The sequence below is a fragment of the Cricetulus griseus genome, chromosome 2 (genome assembly GCF_003668045.3).
Source record: "Cricetulus griseus strain 17A/GY chromosome 2, alternate assembly CriGri-PICRH-1.0, whole genome shotgun sequence".
In the NCBI taxonomy this organism is placed as follows: domain Eukaryota; kingdom Metazoa; phylum Chordata; class Mammalia; order Rodentia; family Cricetidae; genus Cricetulus; species Cricetulus griseus.
The window spans coordinates 160,547,004-160,571,922 of record NC_048595.1 but is presented as its reverse complement, the minus strand read 5'-3'; the positions used below and the strand labels follow the sequence as shown (position 1 = coordinate 160,571,922).

The following is a 24,919-nucleotide window of genomic DNA, read 5'->3' as shown; positions in this document are numbered from 1 at the left end:
TGCCAGGTCCAGGCGGCGCCTGACAGTTAATCAGAGCCTGGACATTGAAGCAAAACAGCCAGCTACTCCAGGATATGGTCAGCACCCCAGTTTTCCCAAAGATGAACAAAGGGGATGACCAACTCTATTTTGTTTATTTGTTCCTTTTAAGGAATTTGTCCATCCATGCATTCTCATGCAGGGGACTGTCTTTCTTCTTTCTTCCTGAATAGTATTCCTTTAAGAGTTTTTACAGTGCTGGCTTGATTGTCATAAACTGCCTTAGCTTGTGTTTATCTTGAAATGTCCTTCATTTTTTTTGAGGGTGGGGCATTTTCGAGACAGGTTTTCTCTGTGGCTTTGGAGGCTGTCCTGGACTAGCTCTTGTAGACCAGGCTGGTCTTAAACTCACAGAGATCCACCTGTGTCTGCCTCCCAAGCGCTGGGATTAAATGTGTGTGCCACCACTGCCAGGCAGAAATGTCCTTCTTTATCCATAAACTTTTAAAGATAGTGTGATTGGGTATAGCATTCCTGATTCACAATTCTCAACTTTCAGAGACTGCAATACATCATCTCATTCTTTTTTTTACTTTTACAGTTGCTGATTATAAGTCTTGGAGAAAACTTATATCCTTGCCTTTGTGTGTGTGTTAATATTTTTCTTTTCTTTTTTGTTTTTATTTTTATAATGTATTTATTCTTCTAAATTTCATTTTACATCCCTCCTACCTCAACATTTTTCTTATACTAATTCTAGAAAATTATTTTGTAGATTTTACATCTTTACTATGACTCATCATAGAAAGTTTCTTTCTGGTCATGTCTATGTGGTGTTCTAAATGACTCTTGAGTTTGGATATCCATTTTTGTTCTGAGTTTAGAAATTTTTCTTCCATAATTTCGTGAAACTATCTATTCCATTTGATTTTATTTCTGCTTCTTCTTGTATGCGGTGAATTCTTGGGTTTGGTCTTTTGATTGTATCTCAGACTTTTTGAGATACTGTTCATGCCCCTATTTATTTTTCCTTGTGTGTATCTGTTTGTATTATGTTTTCCATTTTATCCCCATTTCTGAAATTTGTTTTTCTTGATAATGGTTTCCAGTGTGGATTTATTTGACTGACCAATTATTTAATTTTGGGTATTTCTGGAATTTTTGTTTGTTTCTTTGTTTTTCTTTTTCAGAGTTTCTATTTCTTGCTGAACTTTTTCTTCGTATTTTGAACTTTCACTTTAATGACTTTCTTTCTATGGAAGCTGTCTTATTGAAGTTCTGAATATATTTCCTTGTTTTATGCATCTGTTTGCTTGACTCTTCTATATGATGATTTATTCTTTTTAGAATGTAAGACTTGATGGCTGGAGAGATGGCTCAGTGGCTAAGAGCATTTGATGTTCCTCCAGAAGACAAGAGTTTTGGTCACAGTACTCACAACGGGACTCACAACCAACTGTAACTCCAGTTCCAGGCATCCAATCCCCTTTCTGTCTTTGCAGTTACTGAACATACACGTGGCATGCATGCATATATGCAGGCAAATCACTTGTAAACAAAATAAAAAATAAATACATCTTTTAAAAAGTGAGACTATTTTCTTCTCACTTATTTTAGCTACCTCTGTGATTCATCTAGGCTCCCATTATGCAAGAGTTGTGAGGCTAGGGATGAATCATGATTGTAGTTGTATACATTTTCTGTGTTCATTCCTCATGTTTTAATGGATTTATCTTTCAGTTTTGATTTTTCCATTCTTCTAACTCTATTAGGATATTTTGGATTTTTTGTGAGTCCTCCTAGTGGGATGTTTGCGTGAAGTTCAGCTGTGGGAACTGGTGAGATTTGGGGATGATGTGGAGTCATGGACATGATCAGATCTTGGATCAAGGACCAAGGGTGTGCTTCATGCTGATCACCATGATGCCAAGATGGAGGGAAATTCATGGTCATGATGAATTTCACAAACCTTCTGGGGACACGAGTGCAAATATGGGTCTAATTGAACTGCACTAAATGGATGAGGAATGTAGTCTAAACCTTAAACCCAAGGAGCCCTCTGGGACACTGGAATTCTAAATTCCTGGTTCTGCAGCAAGTGTTGGGATATTAGAAATAAAAATGTATTCCACACTGGCCTTTGAGCCCATTCTCTCAGGAAACTCTGGTCCCATTGGAGCCTAATCCCTAGGATTAGGAGTCAGAAGCCAGATGGTTTCTTTTTCTCCTTATCACCAACTTTTAAATTTTTAAATAAACAACTGTTTATTTACCATGATGAAATTTATGGCCAATATTTTCATTATATCCAATAGTAAATAAGATGGTGAACAGATTACATGGTATTATTGAAGATGGGAGCCTCTGGTGATGCATGACTGCCCAAGGCACTGAGAATAAGAGATGACTGTTTACACCCAAGGAGGACATTTACGTCTTTTCTAAGACACAGAGAACATCAAGGAAGAGGGGAGAGAAACAGTGTGAGAGCAGAGCCAGGAGACAGGAAGAACAACTGTAAAATGCTACATTCTGGGTACGACAGCCAATAAAATTCTACTCTTAAACCAGATAGGGTTGCTTGTGGTGGCCTGCAATGGACCTGCAGAAGACTGAATCCATGAATATTTATGTATGAAGCAGAGAGGCTCACAGGGCCCCACCCCATCCTGATGAACTATAACTACTGGTGGATTCTAGGAGATAGATGTTATCTTCAGTTACATATCCCACTGGACATGTACGTCAGGTTCCAGTGGATATAGATAACCCTGGTTAAACTCTGAGTCACAAAACAACAAAAAAGATATGAATGGGGAGAACAAAATTACAGGAAAGATAGGAGGGTGGTAAAGGGGTTAAGAGAGTCTGAGAGCATGAGGGTAGCAGTAATCAGAGTGCTATATTATATACATGAACACAGTTAATAAGGGTTTTCGTTGTTGTTTTAAGACAAAAGCCTCACATAATCTGAGACAGTTTTTAGCAAATTAATTTATCTAGTACTGTTTCCATTTCATACCAGAAATGATCTCAACTTTTCTTTTATCTACATTCAATCAGTTGGTACTTGTGGTCGTTTGAATGTAATTGACCCCCATAAGCTCATAGGACATGGCACTATTAGGAGGTGTAACCCTGTTGAAGTAGGTGTGGCCTTATTGGAGGAAGTGTGTTGCTGTGGGGGTGATCTTAGAGATCTCCTATGCTCAAGCTATGCTCATTTCAGACCACTTCCTGTTGCCAGCAGGATGAAGATGTAGCTCCTTCTCCACCCTCGGCTCCTTCTCCAGCATCATGTCTGCCTGCATGCCACCATGTCCCGCCATGATGATAACTGACCGAACCTGTGAACTGTAAGCCACCCAGCTAAATGTTTTCCTTTATAAGAGTTGCCATGATCATGGTGTCTCTTCACAGCAGTAGAACCCCTCAGATGGTACTCGAGACTGCATTCAAGAATCCGTAAGTGATTTTTGTTCATGGCATGCTTCCTTTCATCAAAACCATCTGAACAGGAATGCTTTAAAGCTGTGTCACCCTGTTTAAAGCTGTGTCACCTCCAGCTTCTTATTCTTTTTATCTTTGCTCTTACCAGCAGTATATCCCAGTTTCTGATACAATGAGATGATGAATGCAGGTTCTTTATGACAGCTGTGAGCTGGGTTTCTTTATTGTCCTTGTTTGTTTTGTTTGTCACTTTGGTTTTGGTGGGCACCTCTCCTGGCCCCTCTGTCTTTTTCATCTCACAGCCTGTGGCTTTTTCATTTTAATTTTAGTCATTATTGAAAGTACTTTAGACATGCTCTGTTCTGGCATGACAGGTTGAAGAAATCTCAATTTTAAATTGTAATCCTCCCCAGAAGGGAGCTTCACCAAAGCAGGCAACTCTTTTTCTGAAAATTCCCATTTACATCATTCTTCTGATTCTTGATCATACGTGTACATGAGATTTCATTTGATGCCAGCCATACTTGATTTTTGACATGCAGTCACCTCAAATTCTGATCCAAGTATCTTGACACCTTTTAGTCCAGATACTGAAATCTGCATCTGCACTGTCTAATTTTTGTCCATCTGCAAAACTTTCTAGAACAGAAGCATAGTTGGTTTCATTCCCGTAGTATTCATGAATCCCATCCTCATGGGACAAGTAGAATCATTTGGACTGAGTTCAAGAAACTTCTTTATATCAGCAGCAGCATCAAAGTATTTCCCAAGAATCTGACAGTAAGTTCTTCGACAGTCATAGTGGGCATCACTTGGATTCTATTCTGAATCCTTAGTCAGCTCCTCTCACACTGCTGGGGGGCAGGATTCTGGTCAGCTGGAGCACATGAGGTGCTCTTGAGAATCCACTGAGTCACTAGAGGACGTGCTGCTGTCACTGACACTCTTAAGAGTCTCTAACAGCTGCTATCTGAGTGGCTCCAACCAGGATTACTGGAAGACATATTTCATAGCAAAGGCTTTTTGTTTGTTTGCTTGCTTTTATTTTGGGGGGGATGTCGTGTTTTTTGAGAATAGTTTGACTTGAAGATCAAGAAACATGTTTTAGGGTTCAATAGATGTCAAAAGATTAAAAACCCTGAGTTCATACAAAATTTAATTTTTAAATTCTTTTGAAATTATTGAGTAAATTTTAAGGCCAGAGTTTCTTGCTTTTATTTACATTCTGTGAGAAATTTTACATTTTGGTAAAGGGCATGGATTATAGGTCAAGTGTGCCTAGATCCAAATCCCAAGCCTACTGATAGCATCTCTTTTCCCTGGTTACTTCATCTATAAAATCAAAAATTGTAGTAACTCATATCTTTCATGAATGTTTTGAGGATTAAAGGAATTTCTACACACAGGGCTTTCAGAAGTGTGACTGATAGATTGAGAAGCCAGATAAATGTTAGCCATTAGCACTGAAATTTCCATTAACTATGTGTCTTGATAAGTAACTGGAATATTCTTTAAATTCTCAGTCTCTGACTTCTCATTTGTACAGTAATGTAATTTTATGTTTGCAAGTAGGTTTTTATCTTAAATGACAACTTTGATTGATTAGTATTAAGTAACTAAATCTTAGCACTCCTTAAAACAACTGTGTCTGGGTTTAGCAAGATAAAGATATAACACCAATTATCTCCACTACTATGGGTTCAGTAGGAATGATGACATACACACATGAGCACAAGCACGTACACATGCTGTTTTAATTACATTTTATGTTACTCACATAATACATAGCCTTTGTCATCACAGTTATGTTTTACTCACTTTCAAAAGTACTGTTTTGTTTTTTTTTTTCTGGTTCCATAAAGAATGTCATTAGAACTAAGATGGGGATTGCATTGAATCGGTAGCTTTATTCCAATAATATGGGCACTTGCGTAGTCTTAACTCTGTCTATATATGAGCAGATGAGGTCTTTTTATCTTTTAGTGTCTTCTTCAACTTCTTTCTTCAGTATCTTAGTTTTCTTTATACAGGCCTTCTTTATCCTTGGCTAGATTTATTCTCCACACATTTTTTTTAGAGATACTCTGAATGGTGATGTTTGGCTGGTCATTGAGCCCCCAGGATCTGTCTATCCGTGCATCCACAGCACTGAAGTTACACAAGGGGACCACTGCATCCACCACTTCCATGGTTGCTGGGATCCAAACAAAGGCCCTCATATTGCATGGAAAGCACTTTACTCCTGGGTCCATCTCCTAGGTGCTATAATACTTTTGTTTTATTTTGTTGTGGTTGAGACATTTCTCACTATGTAGACCACGCTAGCCTTGAACTTGCTTTTTATTATTTTATTTTTAAAAAACAATTTTTAACTTTAAGTATACTTGATCACATTCTTCCCCTCCCCAAGTCCTTCCAGTCCCTCTTCCCTGCCCTACCTACCCAACTTTAAGTTATTTATAAAAAAAAAAACCCAAAACCCAATACTACAACCCCCCAACCAAGAAAACAATATTTTAAAAAAATCAAACTGTCACCAAACAAAAGCATACACACACACACACAAAAAAAAAAAAAAAAAAAAAAACTCTGTGGAGTCCATTATATGTTGGTCAACTACTCTTGAACATGAGGTCTGCCCTGGAGTGGTTGATATACCCAGTGTCACTCTGTTGGAGAAAACTGATTTTCCGGCTCCCAGGAGATACAAATGGCAGTTCAGCTGTTAACCTTTACCCTAGTGGCTAGGATTTCTTCCTTTCTTCCTTTCTTCCTTCCTTCCTTCCTTCCTTCCTTCCTTCCTTCCTTCCTTTCTTCTGTGTGATCATTTGTTCATTCTTTCTTTCTTTTAAAATATAACCAAACAATATATATATATTAAACTGACAAAGATCCCCTTCAAGAAAATACCTTTGCCCATGAAGACACCTACTTCACAAAAGCAGCTTCTTCATTTCATTTGCCCATATGATGTAATAAACCAATACATTGTTACTCTTATTGATCTGAATATTTTTCTCTTAGATAAGTAAAGATTAGTAGAAAGGTAGAATGGATTCTTATTTGAACTTCATTTATTATTTATCCATCAGCCTTCCTTTCTTCATGTAGATTCAATTTTTTGCCCTAATCAAATTTTCTTCTACCTGAGGAATTATCATTAACATTATTTTAAATAATTAGAGTGTTTTATTTCTTTTTACTGGTACCCTGGATAATACACACATGAATACATATTTATGGAAATAGCACACAAGTAAAGGCAAGCTAAAAATTCTCAGCAATAGTCCCTCTCTTTCACGTCCAGAGGGACAAAATATAATATACAAATATATATGTGTGTATTATAATCCATCTGTAATTGTCTTGCCATTTCCATATACTGTGCTTTGTGATTTTTTAATCTTCTTTTTGTGTCCCCAGTTTCTGGGCAGGGACTGCTATATCTTAAAATCCACTCATCTTGCGTTAGGTTGTCCTATTGCTGCTGAGCCCACTGCAAAACATTCTTCATTTCTATCAATCACCTGCTTTTGTATCTTTCCATTCTAAAAATTTCTGTTTAGATCATCTCTATGTTCTTGTAAATTGCATTTTCAGCTGAGCCTTCAACATTATTAGTCAGAATAATTTTAAAATCTTTTGGTAATTTCAAAGTCTATACCTTAACCAAATATTCTGATTCTTGTTTTGATATTTTTCTTTATTTAAGAATTTTCTTATAATTTTATTTTGTTATTGAAAACTGGAATTGAAGATAATTTGACTAATTAAAAAATGAGGTAGCGGGAGCACTTGGTGTTTCATGCTCATCTGTCTAGGAATTGTGCTGGTTAATATTTCTGTGTCTGTTGATGACATTGGTGACATACTCCTCTCATACATTTGAGACTAGTTGTCTTGGGCCTTCTAATGACTGCAGCTCAGTCAAACACTTATCAGTGGCTCATACCTCAGTTTGCTGGTGTGCAGGTGAAATGATTATTAGCATTATTATGAAACTGTGGTCTTAACACTACATTTTACATGTCTCTTAATATTTACAAAGTTTCTACAGAAATACAAATGTCCACTTCTTGCCACCTACTCTCTTTACTAAGTGTCATTCTGAAGCATACCTTTGAAATATGGCACCTACTGCCCTGACATTCCCCCAAATAGCAAAAGGACTAGATGAAGCAAAGTGAGGATTTGAGAATTTTTTTTCCTTTTTTTAATTTAAATTAGAAACAAGCTTCTTTTACATGTCAATCTCAGTTCCTTCTCCCTCCCATCCTCCCCTGCCCCCCTCCAAGCCATTCCCCTATCCAAACCCCTTTCTGCTCCCCAGGGAGGTCCCAGCCTTCCAAGGGGGATCTTCAAAGTCTGTCATATCATTTGGAGCAGGGTCTACATCCTCCCCAGTGTGTCTAAGCTTAGAGACCATCCTTCTATGTGGAGAGGGCTCCCAAAGTTCATTTGTGTACTAGGGGTAAATATTGACCCACTATCAGTGGCCCCATAGATTCTCCAGACCTCCAAACTGACATCCTCATTCAGGGGGTCTGGGTCAGTCTTATGCTGGTTTCTCAGCTATCAGTCTGGGGTCCATGAGCTCCCCCTTGTTCAGGTCAGCTGTTTCTGTGGGTTTCTCCAGCTTGCTCTTGACCTCTTTGCTATTCACTCCTCCCTCTCTGCAACTGGATTCCAGAGTTCAGTTCAGTGTTTAGCTGTGGATGTCTGTTTCTGCTTCCATCAGCTGCTGGATGAAGACACTAGGATGGCATATAAGGTAGTCATCAATTTTATTATTGGAGAAGGGCATTTAAGGTAGCCTCTCCACTATTGCTTAGATTGTTAGTTGAGTTCAACCTTGTAGATCTCTGGACATTTCCCTAGTGCCAGAATTCTCTTTAAACCTATAATGGCTCCCTCTATGATGGTATCTCTTTTCTTGCTCTCCTCTATTTTTCCCCTGACTAGATCTTCCTGCTTCCTCATGTCCTCCTCTCTCCTCCACTTCTCCCCCTCTCTTTCTTCTAACTCTCTCACCCCCCCCTGCCATGCTCCCAATTAGCTTAGGAGATCTTGTTCCTTTTCCCTTCTCCAGGGGACCATGCATGTCTCTCTTAGGGTCCTCCTTGTTTCCTAGCTTCTTAGACGGTGTGGATTGTAGGCTGCTACTCCTTTGCTCTAGATCTAAAATCCATATATGAGTGAGTACACAGCACAGACACTAATATCTACAATTAATAAATGGGACCTCCTGAAACTGAGTAGTTTTTGTAAGTCAAAAGACACAGTCAACAAGACAAAACGGCAGCCCACAGATAGGGAAAAGATATTCACCAACCCCACATCTGACAGAGGGATGATTTCCAAAATATACAAAGAACTCAAAAGGCTAGTCTCCAAAAACACCAACTAATCTAATTAAAAAGTAGGGTACAGAACTAAATAAAGAATTCTCAATAGAGGAATCTAAAATGGCTCAAAGACACATAAGAAAGTGTTCAACATCCTTAGCCATCAGAGAGAATTTCTTAATGACAACTGAAGTCAAGCTCTGGTAGGCCTCCAGAGTAGATCTTGATTTTGCAGAGCAAGGCATCTTGAAGCTTTTCCACTTACGGCCCCTCTACACCCAATATATTTTAACAGGACTCCAGTGTATAGATATATAAAATAGATATAAATAAAATATTTGCTGGCAAAATCATGAACTATATTTAGTTAAAAAATAAAAATACTGACAGTGCGCAAGCGCCGTGGCGCCGGAGCCGCTGGAAAAGTACCCAACATGGCGTCTGAACGCAAGACTAAGTTATCCAAGAACCTGCTCCGCATGAAGTTCATGCAAAGAGGCCTGGACTCGGAAACCAAGAAACAACTAGAAGAGGAGGAAAAGAAGATGATCAGCGATGAGCACTGGTACCTGGATTTGCCAGAGTTCAAGGAGAAAGAGAGTTTCATCATAGAACAGCAGAGCTTCTCACTATGTGAAGATCTTCTCTATGGAAGGATGTCATTCAGAGGATTTAATCCTGAAGTTGAGAAGTTAATGCTTCAGATGAATTCTAAGAACAAAGCAGTGGCAGAAGAAGAGGAGACAGTGGAGGTGGATGTGTCGGATGAAGAAATGGCGAGAAGATATGAGACTTTGGTTGGAACAATTGGAAAAAAAGTTTGCCAAGAAGAGGGACCGAGCCAATTACGAAGAAGATGAAAATGGAAATATAAAACCCATTAAAACATAGAAGATGTTCTTAAAGCTCCAAGATTAAAATGGATGCCTAGGATACAGCAGCTGCCTGTGAGCACACCATAGTTTGAAGTCATCCTTGTGGTGCCTGTATGGTTAATACTCCAATGTTTACCTGTAAAGAAATGCATAATTTTGAAAATATTCTGTTCTTGAGACAGATGTGTAATGGATGTTATACATCCTTTTAATGGTATTCTTGAGGGTCTTCAAATGTGTGGGCACATGCTGCTCCCTAGATTTTTGACCTGACTTTGATTTGTGTGTATGTACACACAGTCAAGACACATATGAACAGCTCTCTAGTTATTGTCCTGGAATGACTGTTAGGAACTAATTATTGCCATTGTTTCAACTGCCTTTATATTTATAATCTACTTTTTGAATCATGTCAAGCCAATTCATACATTCACTTTGGACTCAAAGATTTGAGAACTTTACAGAAGTCATTCACCAGGACCAGATATGCCTCTCCAACCTGAACTGTCTGCATGCTGCTGTGTCTTTCTCATCTATGGTAGTGTGGTTTTGTTTATTTAACGCAGTCACTTGGCATATTTTTTAACATTCTGAAATAAACATCTGTTTTTGTGTACTTTTCTGTTTTTTGTACTTTGAAACAATTTTAATTTTACTTAGTAATCAACCTTATGCAAATAATAACTTATAAAGACTGAACGTTAATTGAGAATATACTGAGATGTAAGATTAAACCACAAAAGGTTTCATTGTGTCTGTTAAGAACAATTACAATTTCTTAGTACTAAATTCAATAGAATTTAGTACTGACTCATCCCTGTTCTAAGTACATCAGCACATGGAATTATGTCTACATCTGTCTGTGTGGAAGTGCATGCTGAGGACTTCTGACATTTTGTTAGCAATGATAAGTAAAGGACTTGCCTTTCTCTGGATCTCTGTAGACTCCATCTATTGTTTGACCTCAGCTCTGTGAGTTATGTGTTGACTTTGCCATCCAGTCAAGAATACTCAGGTAGGCCTATGACCAAAGAGATATAGTGAGTCTCCTAGAAACTGATCCTGTACCAGCTGGGATTCTGTTCACTTTGAAGATACTTTTTGTACCACAGACATTTGCAGTTTATTAAGTAGAAATAAAGATGAATTTCTTATGGCAAAAAAATAAATAAATAAAAATAAAAATACTTAATGTAATTCCTTGATATGTGTATAATTTTATCACTTATTTGATGTTAAGGCAGAATTGCCTATTAATAAGATTGAGTTATTTACTTTTACAAAAAAAAAGAAATGTTTACTAAATATTTGCTCCTGCAGAAAATAGAGCATCTTTAAGGTTTTACCAAGCAAAACAATGTTTTGGTTTTATAGTTATCAAAAATGAGAATCCCATTTTGCATAAATATCTACTAAAAATAAACATACACGATTAGAGTCATTTCTGAAATTGCTGGAAATTCTGTCTAATCCTAAACCAAAATTCATGTATCATTGTTACAAAACTCAAGTTAGCAAGTCAAACAGCAATTTATTTTTGAATTTCCTCTGGCATTGGGTTTCATGTAGCTCAGACTGACCTTAAACTCAGTATGTAGCTAAGGGTTACCATGATTACCTTAAACTTCTAATCCTCCAGACTCAACCTGAGATTATAGATGCCCTACCATGTCTGGTTTTATTCTTTGCTGAGAGTCAAAGCCAGAGCTCCTTGCATGCTAAACCCTCTGCCAACTGACCTACATCTCCAGCCCCTTCAAACAGAGATTTTGAAAAACAGAACTTTCTGGGACTGGGGAGATGACTCAGTAAATACCTAATGCACAAGCATGAGGACATAAGAATCCCTAGCACAACCCCAAAACAACAGGCATGGTAGTCTGGGCCTGTTACCCCAACAATGGGAAACAGATCCTAGAGGCTTGCTGGCCAGTCAGGCTAGTCCAAACCAAGTACACATATACACATATGTGAACATCCATATAACATGTACACGTGTAACAAACACACATAAGAAATGAATAACCATTTTAGCACAATACAATCTAAACTCTTTTGATAAGTGGTTTTTGACTGCTTCCCAATTCTGTGACCCTGTAACACAGTTTCTCAAGTTGTGGTGGACCCCAACCATGAAATTACTTTTGTTGCTACCTTGCAACTGTAATTTTGCTACTGTTGTTAATTGTAAATATCTGTATTTTTCTGATGTTCTTAAGTGACCCTTGTGAATGGGTCATTTGAAAACTCAAAGGGGTCACAACCCAAGGGTTGTGAAACACTGCTTTTGATGCTTATGTGGTGAAAAATGATAGTAGGAAAATATTAAATGTTTACGTTTTCTGCAAAATTGATTGCTATGTTTGTGTGAAAGTCAAAAACTTTACATGTGCATAAAACACTGAAGTTCATTCAGTCTGTCTCCAGTCTGAGCCAAGATGGTTCAGATTGCTTCAGGCAGCATTTGCTGGTACTGGGTGGTGGGAGAGGTGGTGGACAGTGCACAGTGTGCCTACTGTGTGTTTAGAATCAAGGCTGCATGCAGTGAAGCCATTTGATGCAATGCAGTCAAGTTCTGCCAGAAACACACTGGATTCATTATGCATTTGATTTGAATTAATGTTTTGTTGTGTATTCAGAAATCATTCCATTTCCCAACCCCACATGTGGCCATGACCCACAGTTTAAGAATCTGTGGTGTAGAAGACTGGATATTTTCTCCCTTTGCTGATTCTTATCAGAGTCATGGAGGCTCTTCCTTGGATCTTTTTCTTCTAAATCTGTTGGGTACCTAGTGGTAAATGACAGGGTACATTTTCCTTGACTATTATCCCAGAAGTTTCTCCTTTAAATGTGGCCTCTAGCAATTTCCCGAAACTACCATTAAGTGTTTCTGATGTCCGCTACTTCTATCAAACTAAGCTGATCTCAGCTTCCTCTCTCTCTCTGTCTTTGTCTTTCCCTTTCCCTTCTCCTCTCCCCTTTCCCTACTTTGTCATGATTTCCCCTATAACTTCTCATTTCTGATGTCTATAAAGTTTTTAGTTTTCATTATAACAAGCTTCCTGTTCTTGTTATGAAGACAGAGGTATATGGGTTTATTTTACTTTTTACCATACTGCATTTGAAACTGAGACTTGAAGTCCCAGGTTAATATTTCCTAATCGATGGTGGTGTGGGGGTGGAGGGGAAGTGGCCTTACAGAGGTTCTACACCTATTGGATGTCCATATAGATCTGTATAGGAAAACCAGCATCACAGTGTACAGGCAAGATAACTAGGGCTTTCCTCTGGCCACTGTAAGTAGAAACATTAATGAATGGAGCATTCTGTTGGGTTTCTTTACTGAATTTATTAGAACTTCTGGGTCATCTTCCAGTGACTTGTTTGTCCTCACTGGTAGAATCCTCTGATAAGGCAGGACCTGGGTGAGCATTGACTACACAACAAACAGACAATTTAGTCTACTTTCCATAGGGGAAGACTTGGGCATGAATTAACCTGTGTGGGCCATGAGCAAATGAGGTTTGGGACTCTTCTGGATAACTCCTTTATCATACAGAACAGAAATTTAAAAGTTCAGTGAAGGATAAAGGTGGCTAAAAGTTACTGCTAGACAGCAGCAGCAGTACAGCTAGACGTGGCTGAGTTCTTACAACTACCATTTCCCAAAGAATCTTTTTCCAGTGTTAGCAGACTTTCTGTCAGTAAGAACAATTTCCAATATTAAATGAAGCATGTTATAGATTTCTGTTTGCAATCAGGCAACATATTCTCATACTAAAAAGTTCTGAGAATCGTGACATTTAATTGACCACAGAGTTGTTTTTATTCATTTGGAATTGGTTTTGTTTTACTTTTTCTCAAAGTACTTACTGGTGTCTTAGAAATTGTTTTATGGAATGCAACTTTAAGAAATATGAACTGCGGGCTGGCAAAACAGCTTTGTTGGTGAAGGTAGTTGTTGCCAAGCCTGGTGACCTGAATTCAATTTTGGGAACAGATACAGTAGAAGTAACTTCTGCATGTTGCCCTATGACTTTCATATGCCTGCATGCATATGTACATACACACAGACTAAATGAAGACATATGCAAAGTTTAAAAACATGCAATTGATTCTTTCTAAGCCTCTCATTTTTGTTCCCACCCTTGGTGTCTTGGTGTCGCTCTCTCAAACTGTTTGGTCTCCCTCCTTTCTCTCTTATTCTTACTTGTGTTTGTTTTCTGAGGTTACTGTTTCTCATTGTTAGTAACTAGCATCCCATTGTTTTCCTCATCCCACACTCTGCACTTTCATTTGTCACTTTCTCTCTTTTCCTAGAATGTGAATGAACAGAGAGAAGTTGTAAACCTGTCAGTCTCCTTGACGACACTGGATCGTTTTTGATTCTGTTTGATTTTGTCTTTCAAAACCCAAATGTTTCCAAAGATGACTTTGCATTACTGACTTCAGTGTGTTATTTGGTCATTTGTTCATTGTTTTGTTTTTCCTTTCTCCATGCTTTTTACTTTTCTTTAGTTTTCCAATGTTTCATTGTATGTGTTTGTGTGTGTGTGTGTGTGTGTGTGTGTGTGTGTGTGTGTGTGTGTGTGTGTGTGTGTGTGTACACATGCATATGTGTGCCTGCAGAGGCCAGAAGAGGGTGTCCTGCAGCTGGAGTTACAGGCAGTTGTGGGACATCCAACCTAGATGCTGGAAACAAAACTCTGATTCTCTGAAGGAACAGCAAGAGTTCTCTACTACTGAGCCATTTTCCCAGGCCCTTTTCTTTCTTTTCAAGCAACACTATTTAACTCCCATCCCAGATGCCATATAGAACATGTCTTTCTTATCTAAAAGCTGGATACCACATGACTTTTTAGTCTACTTTCTGAAAATTGAACCACTGATGAGGAAGCATTCCTGACAGTAGCATGCAGTTCTCTGTCATTTTCTCTGACGACTCTGTCCACACTTGAGTGTCTTTTAGCAAAATGGCTGGAGTAAGTGGCGCATCATTTTCTGGGATACTTTCTTCTGTCTTGCGCATCAGCAGAAAATCACAGCAGTGGGCTCAGTGGACAATGCTAAAAACAAGACAGAAACTGCTATTATAAACGGGAAAAGTCAATTTGAGTGTCAGTGCCTGTGGTGGGGGAGACAAGCTGAAAGAAGCCGTAGTTTGAGAGAGTGAAGGAACTGTGCTATAACCTATTCATACTCCCAGCCTTATACTCAAGGCACATTTAAGCATATTGGAGTAAGTGATTTCCTTGTGCTTGACTCCAGGCTGCTTGGCTTCCTGCAGGGACCACACACATGTGTCTGGGAGTATAAACCTCCTCGAAACACAGGTTCCTGAAGCACAGAATTAATTACTGAAGCCAACCTAGAAAGTGTCATTTGTTCTCAGAGTCTGATTACTCTTAAATATAAAGGCATGAGTCCAATACCCCTGGAAACAGTTGATGAGCAATGTGGCGTTTCTGGAGATCCGATTCCTCTTAAAGTGCTCTACAACCACCAGCACAGTTTTTTTTCCAAGACATTTTTTTTACAAAAAATAATCATTGACATAGAAATTAGAGTGACTTGACTAAGGGGAGCAGCCTTAAAATAATGTAGGACGTCTCCTAAACTCTTGCATGTAGGAATTACCACTGTAAATTTGAGAGAGGGGAAGATGGTATAGAGTTTGTATACAGTATATAGTCTGAGCAATGGGGTCAAGACCAGGCTAATGAAACCCACAGAAACAGCTGGCCTGAACAAGGGGGAGCTCTTGGTCCCCAGACTGATAGCTGGGAAACCAGCATGGGACTGATCCACACCCCATGAACATGGGTGTCAGTGAGACCTCAGAAATCCATGGAGCCTCCTGTAGTAGATCAGTACTTATCCCTAGAAAAGGTGTGGACTTTGGGAGCCCATTCCACATAGAGGGATACTCCTTGAGCCAAGACACATAGGGTGGGCCTAAGCCCTATCTCAAAGGATATGATAGACTCTGAAGACCCTCTATTGAAGGCCTCACCCTCCCTGGGTAGCAGGAAGGGTATGTGATAGGTAGGATTTTAGTTGGGGGGGCAGAGGGAGGGGAGGGAAGGGGAACTGGGACTGACATGTAAAACAATCTTGTTTCTAATTCAAATTAAAAAATGGAATAATAAAATAATTGTCCACCTAAAAAAATAGTGTTTGACTGTGGAATTCATATATTTTAATTTATTTAACTTTAGTGAGTCAAACAATGTAGCATTTTGTGGACTAAGATTATGTTTAAATCATTCCATCTCCTGTAGCACCACTCTTCTTCCAGGAATAACCTCTGTTACAAATTTGGCGTATTTCCTTCCAAGTTCTGCTTCTCTTTCAGTGTTGAAAAACTGCCCTCAAAAGAGGCTTTTTCTGTGTTGGACAGTGACTGCTAGGCCTGGAGCCTGCTCTTCGGTGAGCCTGATGTTCCCAGGGACACTCCAGTGGAAAGATCTGATTTTCCCTCTTCCAGTTATTCAGCCACCAGCAGTACAACCACACAGGTGGTTTCCCTATGTCCTTAGTATCCCAATGTCACCAACTACTCACACTCTCAACATTCTTAAAGGAGAAAAGGTTGTTTCAAATGTGCCAAAACTATTTTTTTTTGTACAAAATTATCTTATTGCATTGTGTTGTTGTGTAATACCACATTACAGAGACTATACATCAACAAAGAAATATTTAACTAGGTTGTATCCTAGGAAAATATAAAATATTTACATGTTCTATCATAAAAGCATTTTCATGGCTAATCATAAAAGATGAAACATGGGCAAATGATTTTCCCCTTAGAATAAAAGAACTGACATCAGCACAAACATGTAAATTCAGTGACGTGGACATACACTTGTATGTATGTTGACTCACAGATAAACATTCAGGGGACTGCATTACAATACAATTTCTTTCTGTGAGTGGTTGCTTTAAGCTTAGGAAGAACCCCAGAACCTGTTATTTTGTATAGACATAGTTTGTTGTTGTTGTTTTTGCCATTAAAGTCATATGAAATAGTAAGCTGAGATTTTGACTTTCATTTCTCAATTTTCAGTTTTATTAAAACGTTGACATAAGCATTTCTTCCTCTACAATTTCATTTTATAAATTTTTCTCCTTTCCTTATTGACTAATTCTCATTTTGTAAGATGTTTTTCTTGGTTATACACACTTTCAGAAATTACTGTCTGATCTTGCTATTAATGTACTTTGTGATACTTGAATTTTGTATGTAGCAATACACTTATTTTACACCTTCTAATTATTTTGTACTTTGGAAACATCCTCTATTATACATGACTGCATTTTTTATATGTTGCCCAGATCTGGTTTATGCTTTACAAAGCTATCCAAAAGCATTGGATTCATAGTCTACTTTGGATTGCTTTTCATGCTGCTTCGAGAAAAGAGAGTCACTTTTTTATGTCTCTCATTGTGCCTGCTTCTTCTCGGCTAACCATATGAATAAATTCTTTTCCTCCATCATTTTCCAACAATTTAAGAACTACTGTGCAGGCATCTAGTAACTTAGAATTTGAGGCTCTGATCCAAAATGCTGTTGTATCCAGAGAAATAGTTCAAATCTTTATGGAGAAGTACTACACATTTTTTACATAAGTCTCTAATTTACAATCCAGGACTGCTGGTTTGACACTTAGGACCATTCTGTCACTGTGTCAACATCTCTGTCATCCTTTAAAGGATTGGACCCTCTTCATACTTGAACAAATACCCTGTGAATCTTAAGACTCCTGTCTCTCCACTTACATGTATTTCCACTAACACAGAAACTTACTGATTTTTAATCAATGTACTTTCTCAGAGTCGACCATACTTTAAATAATGTAGTGAAATAGTCTGTACAATAATAATTGACAAAGTCAGTATTTAAACACAAGATATTTATCTATTTATGCTAAAGTTGGAATGAGACACGGGTGTCTACTCTCTCCATTCCTATTCAATATAGTACATTAAGTCAATAAGAAAATTGAAGGAGATCAAGAGAATACAAATTGGAAAGGAAGAAGTCAAAGTATCCTTCACTGGTACATGATACCCTAAAGATTCCACCAGGAAACTTCTACAGCTGATAAATGTTTTCAACAAAGTAGAAAGATACAAAATTAGCACACATCAATTAATAGCTTTCCTACACACAAGTGACAAACTTACCGAGAAAGAAACAGTATTCACAATAGCCTCAAATAAAATATTTTGGGTTAACTCTAACCAACAAAGCTAAAGAAATGTATAATAGAAATTTTAACACTGAACAGAGAATTTGAAGAAGAATCAGAGTATGGAAAGATTCCCCCCTGCTCATGGATAGGTAGTATTATTATTGTGAAAACGGTCATCCAGGAAAAGTAGTCTACAAGTTCTATACAATCCCTATGAAAATTCTTAACACAATTCTTTGCAGAAATATAACTCATGCCCAAAGACAAACAATGCACAGAATACTTATATTGTTGCACAGAATACTTATATGTATATGGTAACTTATTGTCCTTTCAATATGTGTGCTAAAATCTGAATAACCTCAGAGCTTAAATACCTAGAAAGGTACCAGAGAGTAGAATGGGATATCCCCCCAAAAAAGTGGAAATAGACTATGGCATTTTGGAAAAATAATTAATAAATAGGAAAATTAAATGGGTAGCAAGATGGAAGAAAAGGGTAAATTAGGGAATATGGGAAAGAACAAGAAACACTAAGGGCCTTTAGAAAACATATGGAGACCTACTAGTGTAGAGGATTCCAAAAATGTTTACATATGTGAAATAAAAATAAAGAAAGTCACCACAGAATGGGGAAGACAATGCCACACCTAAACATCTTGTATACCCAAGTAAAACCTACAGTGCCAAGAATGGGTTATATATTGTTGATTCATTGGATAAATGACCCCTATCCAAAACATCACAAGTCATGGGCAAGGCTACTGGTTTCTCCCCACAACCTGATAATAAGGTCTTATTGTTGAAGGCGATACTTACTCATGTCATCAACCGTGGAAAAATCAAGTCAGTTCCTGTAGGGAACCATAGAGTTGGTTTGGCCTAGCAAGCCTTGAGAAGTATGCATCGTAGGTTTTTCAGGTTTGAGTCAATGACTCCTAGGGCATAATGTGCCTTCCAGTTCCTGAGACACTGATTCACTCCCCAGGCAGTGTTTCTCTGTATGTTCCCTTGGTAGTCAAGGAAGCATGGAAACTTGACAGGATGGTTGGTCTCAGACATTAATTGGTATATCCCGCATAGTTTGCAAACATCATTGTATCCAGGCAACTACAAGTGTATTTATTGATCCTGGCAATTGCTGTCTCTGATAAAGATATTAAAAAGTCTGATTGCTCTCAATAAAATTGTCACAGCCTTAGTTGTGTTGTGGCCCCTCCAACTTGGCCTGATTTCATTCCTTACAGCCATATCAGGTGATATTGGCCTCATAATTAAGTGTGGGCAATTACAAATGCCAAACTAGAAGCTTAGCCCCTAGTGACTAAGATATATGGTGCTGGGAAGTACTTTGCATACTACCAGAGTAGAAAGGCAATCATCAAAATCACCTAGCTACATATCCTACAATCTATAATAGTGACTTTTCTACAAGATACACTGGTACAATAGCGGCACAAATGTAAGAGTAACCAACCAGGTTTTTTACTGGATTTAAAATATGCTTCATGATATAGAACTCATATTTATTTGACACTGCCAGAGTAGCCAAGAACTTGAGACTAGACATGTGTCCTAAGAGAAAACCTACTACTATTATTGATAAATGAACATAACAGTAAAATGACTCCTAATGGCATACTTTTATACCCATAGATTCAGTGTCTCTGAACTCTTATCAGAGAAGTTTCTTGCAGTAGATGGAATTAACACAGAGACCCACAGCTGGACAATATATAGACACTGGGATTTTGGAGCACTCAGTCCTAAATGGAATGCCTCCACCCAACCTCTATCCTTAAGACTCAGGGATCTATGCAGCATAGGAGGTGGAAAGATAAAAAGCCAGAAGCAGTGGATGACTGAAGAAACAGTGTCTTCCAGACACAACAGGACTGATACAAATAGGTATTCACAGAGTCTGTGTCAGCATGCACAAGACCTGTGCAGACTCAAGCATGAAGGGACATCAACACTGAAAGATGGGACTTAGCATGGGTTCTCACCCCTAAATAAGAAGCTGTTTGTAATTGGAACCTGCTGGCCAAAGGAGAATCCGTTTTCTCCAATGGAGTGTCACTGGATATGTCAACTGCACTCCAGGGAAGGCCCTCTTCCCAGAAGTAGCTTGCCAACATAAAATAAGTTCCATGGTTTTTGTGGGGTTTGTTTTGTTTTAGCTTTTTGTGTCTTAATTGTCTTTTGATTTGTTTTGATTTTAGTTTCTAGGGGTTGTTTCTTTTTTAGAGAGGAAGAACATGAAGTTACATGGGTAGGAAAATGAGGAGGACCTGGGAGGATTCGGGGGAACTACAAAAATATATTGCATTAAAAATTTTCAAATAAAAAGGAAAAAGAACCCCACTAATGAGGGGACTCTTTTGAGGGGTGACTTTGGTCCCAATATCTTCCTCTGCCGTTTTCAGGGCTTTTTACCTTTTGACATTTCTTCTCCCTTTTCCACTAACAATTACCCTTTTTCCCTATAATTTACTTGAATCATATAAATATATATCATATATATACATATCATAGTATAGAAAACAAAATTTTCATAGTTGTCCAAAAGTTACTGACAAGTGAAGTGCGCGCGCGCGCGTGTGTGTGTGTGTGTGTGTGTGTGTGTGTGTGTGTGTGTGTGTGCAACAGCTATTAAAGAAACAGAGTCCATGAATTTAAAAGACAGTGGGGGGGTGCATGGAGAGGCTTAGAGGGAGGAAAGGGAAAGGGAAAATGACAAAATTATATTTTAACCTCAGAAAAACAAATACAAGAATAAAATTAAAAGAAAACACGATAAATATATCAGCTCACACATCTTATTTGTCTGTGCTTACTCCACTGGCCACACTCACTGCAACACACAGAGTTCCTGTTTTCAGTGGAGCCTGCTTTCCCTATGGAAAGTACTTTCTATTGATGTTACCATCCAGGCTTATTAAGGTAGAAAGAAGAATTGTTGCACAGAATACTTGGAAAGAAAGTAGCACAGGTTTACCTATAATCTGTCTATTTACTACTTGGTGATATTTGGAAATAGATCTCTATCTACCCACACTTATGCCTATCTGCACTGAATATCCACATTTGCCTTTACAGAAAGACAGATTTTCAACTGCGACCACCAGTCCACAAGTCCAATAATACTACATATGTAACTTTCCTTGAAAATAACTTTTGTTCTACTGTGGAAGTTTCATTCACACATACACTTATATAATGTAATTTGAGTAACCTGGAGAATAAGGGAGAATAGTTGCTGTTAGTGGGAAAGAAAAAAAGAAATGTCAAAAAAGTTTTGTAAAAATGCCCTGAAAGAGGCAGATGAAGATGAGACTAGAGTTACCTCTCGAAAGGTTTCCTTCTCCCCACATTGTGACTACTTTTTGTGAGAAGGGAGAGTGTTTGGACCAAAGCAGAGATGCTAGAATAAACATGGGAGGACTGACATTTGGACCACGGAAGGCACAACTCGGGTAGACCCCTCTCCAAGAATTAAACTGAAATATACCGAGGACCAACAAACATGCTTAGCGTTTTTGTTAATAGCAGCTTATTTGCAATGCATAGAAACAATAGCATGGCCACGTTTGAAACTGAAGGGGTGGGGTAGAAAGTAAGCAGTGTCATTATTTTGCTTTGGGGAAAATAGATATGTCTTTAAAGCCTTACACTGGTCAACCACGCACATTGCCTGCCTTAATCCTATCCTCCCTGGGAAGACTTTAAGTTCCTTAAGGTCAAATCGTCCTGCCATCGCGGCCATCAGAAAACTGACCCCTAAAGGTGGGGAGAAGCTCTTTCAAATCTAGTTCTAAGTGCTGTCTTGTGTGGGAATAGAGAGAAATAAGACTGGAAAAATAAGCTGCAGCGAGTCTCATTGCCATTGTATCTTCTTCCCGCTAACGTGTAATTAGAGCTGGCAGGCATGTGGCAGACGCTTTTTCAGTGTGCTATCTGCACACAAAGCTCAAAACCGTTTCCAAATGGTAATTTCTGGCCCTTCCTCTTTGGCCCATTAGTGGTCTGGGTTGTGAGAGTGTGCTGTGTAATTGTGACCCCTAGTGGCTAATGGGGTGACTCTCCAGTCGATACATGCTACTCTGCTACAGTGATAAATTTTTTTTCTTCTTAAATTTTCTATCTAAATCTTACTTGAAGTCAGCTTTCTCCTACTATTCCATGGTGAGGTGTGCCTCTTCCTCCACCTTCCTTTCTACGGATGAGTACAAAAGCAAAAGGTGCATCTACTCCTGGTTGATAGTGATTGAAACCTAAGTTCTAATATATTAGAAAATGCTGTTGACTTTATGCACATCAAGAGGGCATTTCTTCCTTTTACAGACTGAGAGTAAGACTGGGGAGATGGTCCTGTCAGAAAAATGCCTGCTATGCAACCATGAGGAGCTGAGTGATCCCTAGAACCCACGTAAAAAGATGAGTGTGGGAATGAGCATTTAGAAGCCCAGTGCCCTGGAGGTGCAGACAGGCAGGTTCCAGGGACTTACTGGCCAGCCAACCTAGTGTACTCAGCGAGACCCCGGCCAGTAAGAGACTATGTCTCAACCTAGCCTACTCAGCCAGCTCCAGGTCAATAAGAGACTATGTCTCAACCTAGCCAGCCCAGTGAGCTCCAGGCCAATATGTCTTAAAAACAAATGGAGAAAAGAACAGGGGAGAAGCCAGTCCTGAGGGTTCTCTCTGCCCTCCACATGCATGTGTACACATGTGCATGAAGAATAAACACCTGCACATGCATGTCTCTGCACACATGAAGAAAAGAAGCTAAATATACAAACTAAGGGGTGCCACCACAGGCCCTACTTGCATCAAATAAGTTTGCCAAGATTTTCCTGTTTAAGTCCCCAAAGAAGTATTTTCCTTAGACCCATTTTTATAGTTACATTGTATAGTTACCTTGAAAGCTTCAACGAAAATACATACATTTATGTATATTATGTAAATGCAATAAAATAACTATCAATACTTTTAGATATTTCAGGAGATGCATGAAATAATCCAGAAATTAAATGATTGCATAACAGTGTCAACTTGAAAGCAAGATAGTCACAAAGGTGTAATCTGAAATGTCATAGAATGTCTATCATAACACAACATATATATTGAGTGCATCTTCTTATGCACAAACAAAAAGTATTTATTGCATTGGATATCTATAAATTTTATGTGAGATAAAGCAAGGCTCACCACTGAACTTTGCAACTATATGCACAGTGCACAGATAGGCAACTGGGCTCTTTTATCACAGGACTTAGTTTATAACAGCTTACAGTGAAGTCCTGCTTCCTGATTTTGTGATCAGCAGCTTTTTATACTAACAGATGAGAAGGAACCCTTCTTCAGGGTTCTTCTGCAGCCACCTTGTTCAGCTTGGAAAGCAGGAGAGGGAGCAGAAAACTGGGAGGTGAAATGTGAAAGCTTGACAAAAACTAAGCGGTGTCATCATTTATCCAGTAGTTAGAGACTCAGGGTAGATCACATTTAACTCAAAAACAAACGAGGAAGCTTCTGAGAATTGGAACAACGAATATTATGAGCTAATGTACTTCAAATAATGAAGTAGAATCTTAGCGTCTTTGGATTATATTATCAGTAAACCATTAATTTCTTTATTTATCTACACATATGCTAGGTAATAGAAATGATAAAATTAGTGTTCTTCATTGATAAGTGGCTGCTTTAAGTAAGTTACATTATCATCACTTTTTGATAAGACTAAAAGGTAAATATTACTCATTTTCTATAGATGAAGTCTAAGGTGTAGCAAATGTCAATCAAATTGTCCAAAGCCTTCAGCTTTAACATAGCTCACTTCATTCCTTGCTCTTTATTGCAGGGTATAGGTATATGTCACTGAGTTCCTGCTTCCTCTTAGGGGCTTCTCAAAGCCCCACACATGGAGCACAAACTAATCCAAAGAGCACTGCAAGACAGGGAAAGACAGTCAATGCAATAGGAAATAGATTTTAAAGCAGAGTAAACTTAAGCCGCTTTCAGTGCATAAAAACATTAAGCATTAAAAATGAAAGTAAATAAAGAGGAGACTTTATTGTGCATATTAAGCAAAGATTCGGATGATTTTAGAGTAACTTTAACAAAACAAGGGGAAAACATGACCAAGGTTTGTTTGTAATCTATGTGAGATACTTGGAAAACCTCCTCACTGTGTGACTTCAACATTCTGGTGTAGAAGGTCTCTTGGACAGGAAAGTGTTGCCTGTGGCCACTGTGGGGGTGGGTCATAAACAGAGGCTGTTATTTTGCTCCAAGGAGAAATAAGAGAGGGGGAGGTATTGAGGGCCATAAAGACAGGTGTGGTGGCATGGGCCTGTATTCCTAGCATCCAGGAAGCAGTGGCCAGAGGATCACAAAAGTTGGAGGACAGAATGAGGTATGTGCAGACCCTAAGACCAAGTTGACTTACCCCACAAGATTTTGCTTCAACAAAAAAATAAGGCCTTTGTATGAATCATCTGTCTGGCACATATGATGCTCGGGCTTGGATCCCCAGCATCAAAGAAGAAAGAACACGCTGATCATCATAAAGGACAACGGTTCATCATGAATATTTTCTTGTTTTTAAGGAGACAAGATGTAAAGACTGTCTGTTAAACAAAAATCAGAATATAAAGCAGCCATCCTTGTCTAAGATTATAGTTATGTAAATATTACATTCACATATATATTAAGGTTAGAGTTTTGCTTGGGAGTCTGTTGCATTGTCAAGATCCAGGGATGGAATCAAAGAGAGTTTTCCATCCGTGAGCAGGACATGAGACAGATTCATCTTTCTTTATGTATTTGAATTTGGCCAAATTATCTGTTCTCTAAATAAGGAGTATCTTGTCTATAATAAGATTAGAGCATTAGGAAGCCCTCGAATGCCATTTACAGATACATAATAATACACCCCCTCAGTGGAGTGCTTCCCAAGCAGCGCTGAAAGTCAAAGATGTAATCAAAATTAGATATTTAAATTAACTTAACATCTTGAACTTCATATTCATGATTCATACTGAATAAGTTTCTTGATTACTTAGAGGCTTCATCT

General features: G+C 38.4%; 2 pseudogenes; one reads left to right on the top strand and one right to left on the bottom strand.

Moving 5' to 3' along the window:
* Positions 1-3,535: 3,535 nt before the first annotated feature.
* On the bottom strand, positions 3,536-5,618 carry LOC107979737 (annotated as a pseudogene).
* Positions 5,619-9,167: 3,549 nt separating this feature from the next.
* Positions 9,168-9,692, top strand: LOC100759910 (annotated as a pseudogene).
* Positions 9,693-24,919: the final 15,227 nt, after the last annotated feature.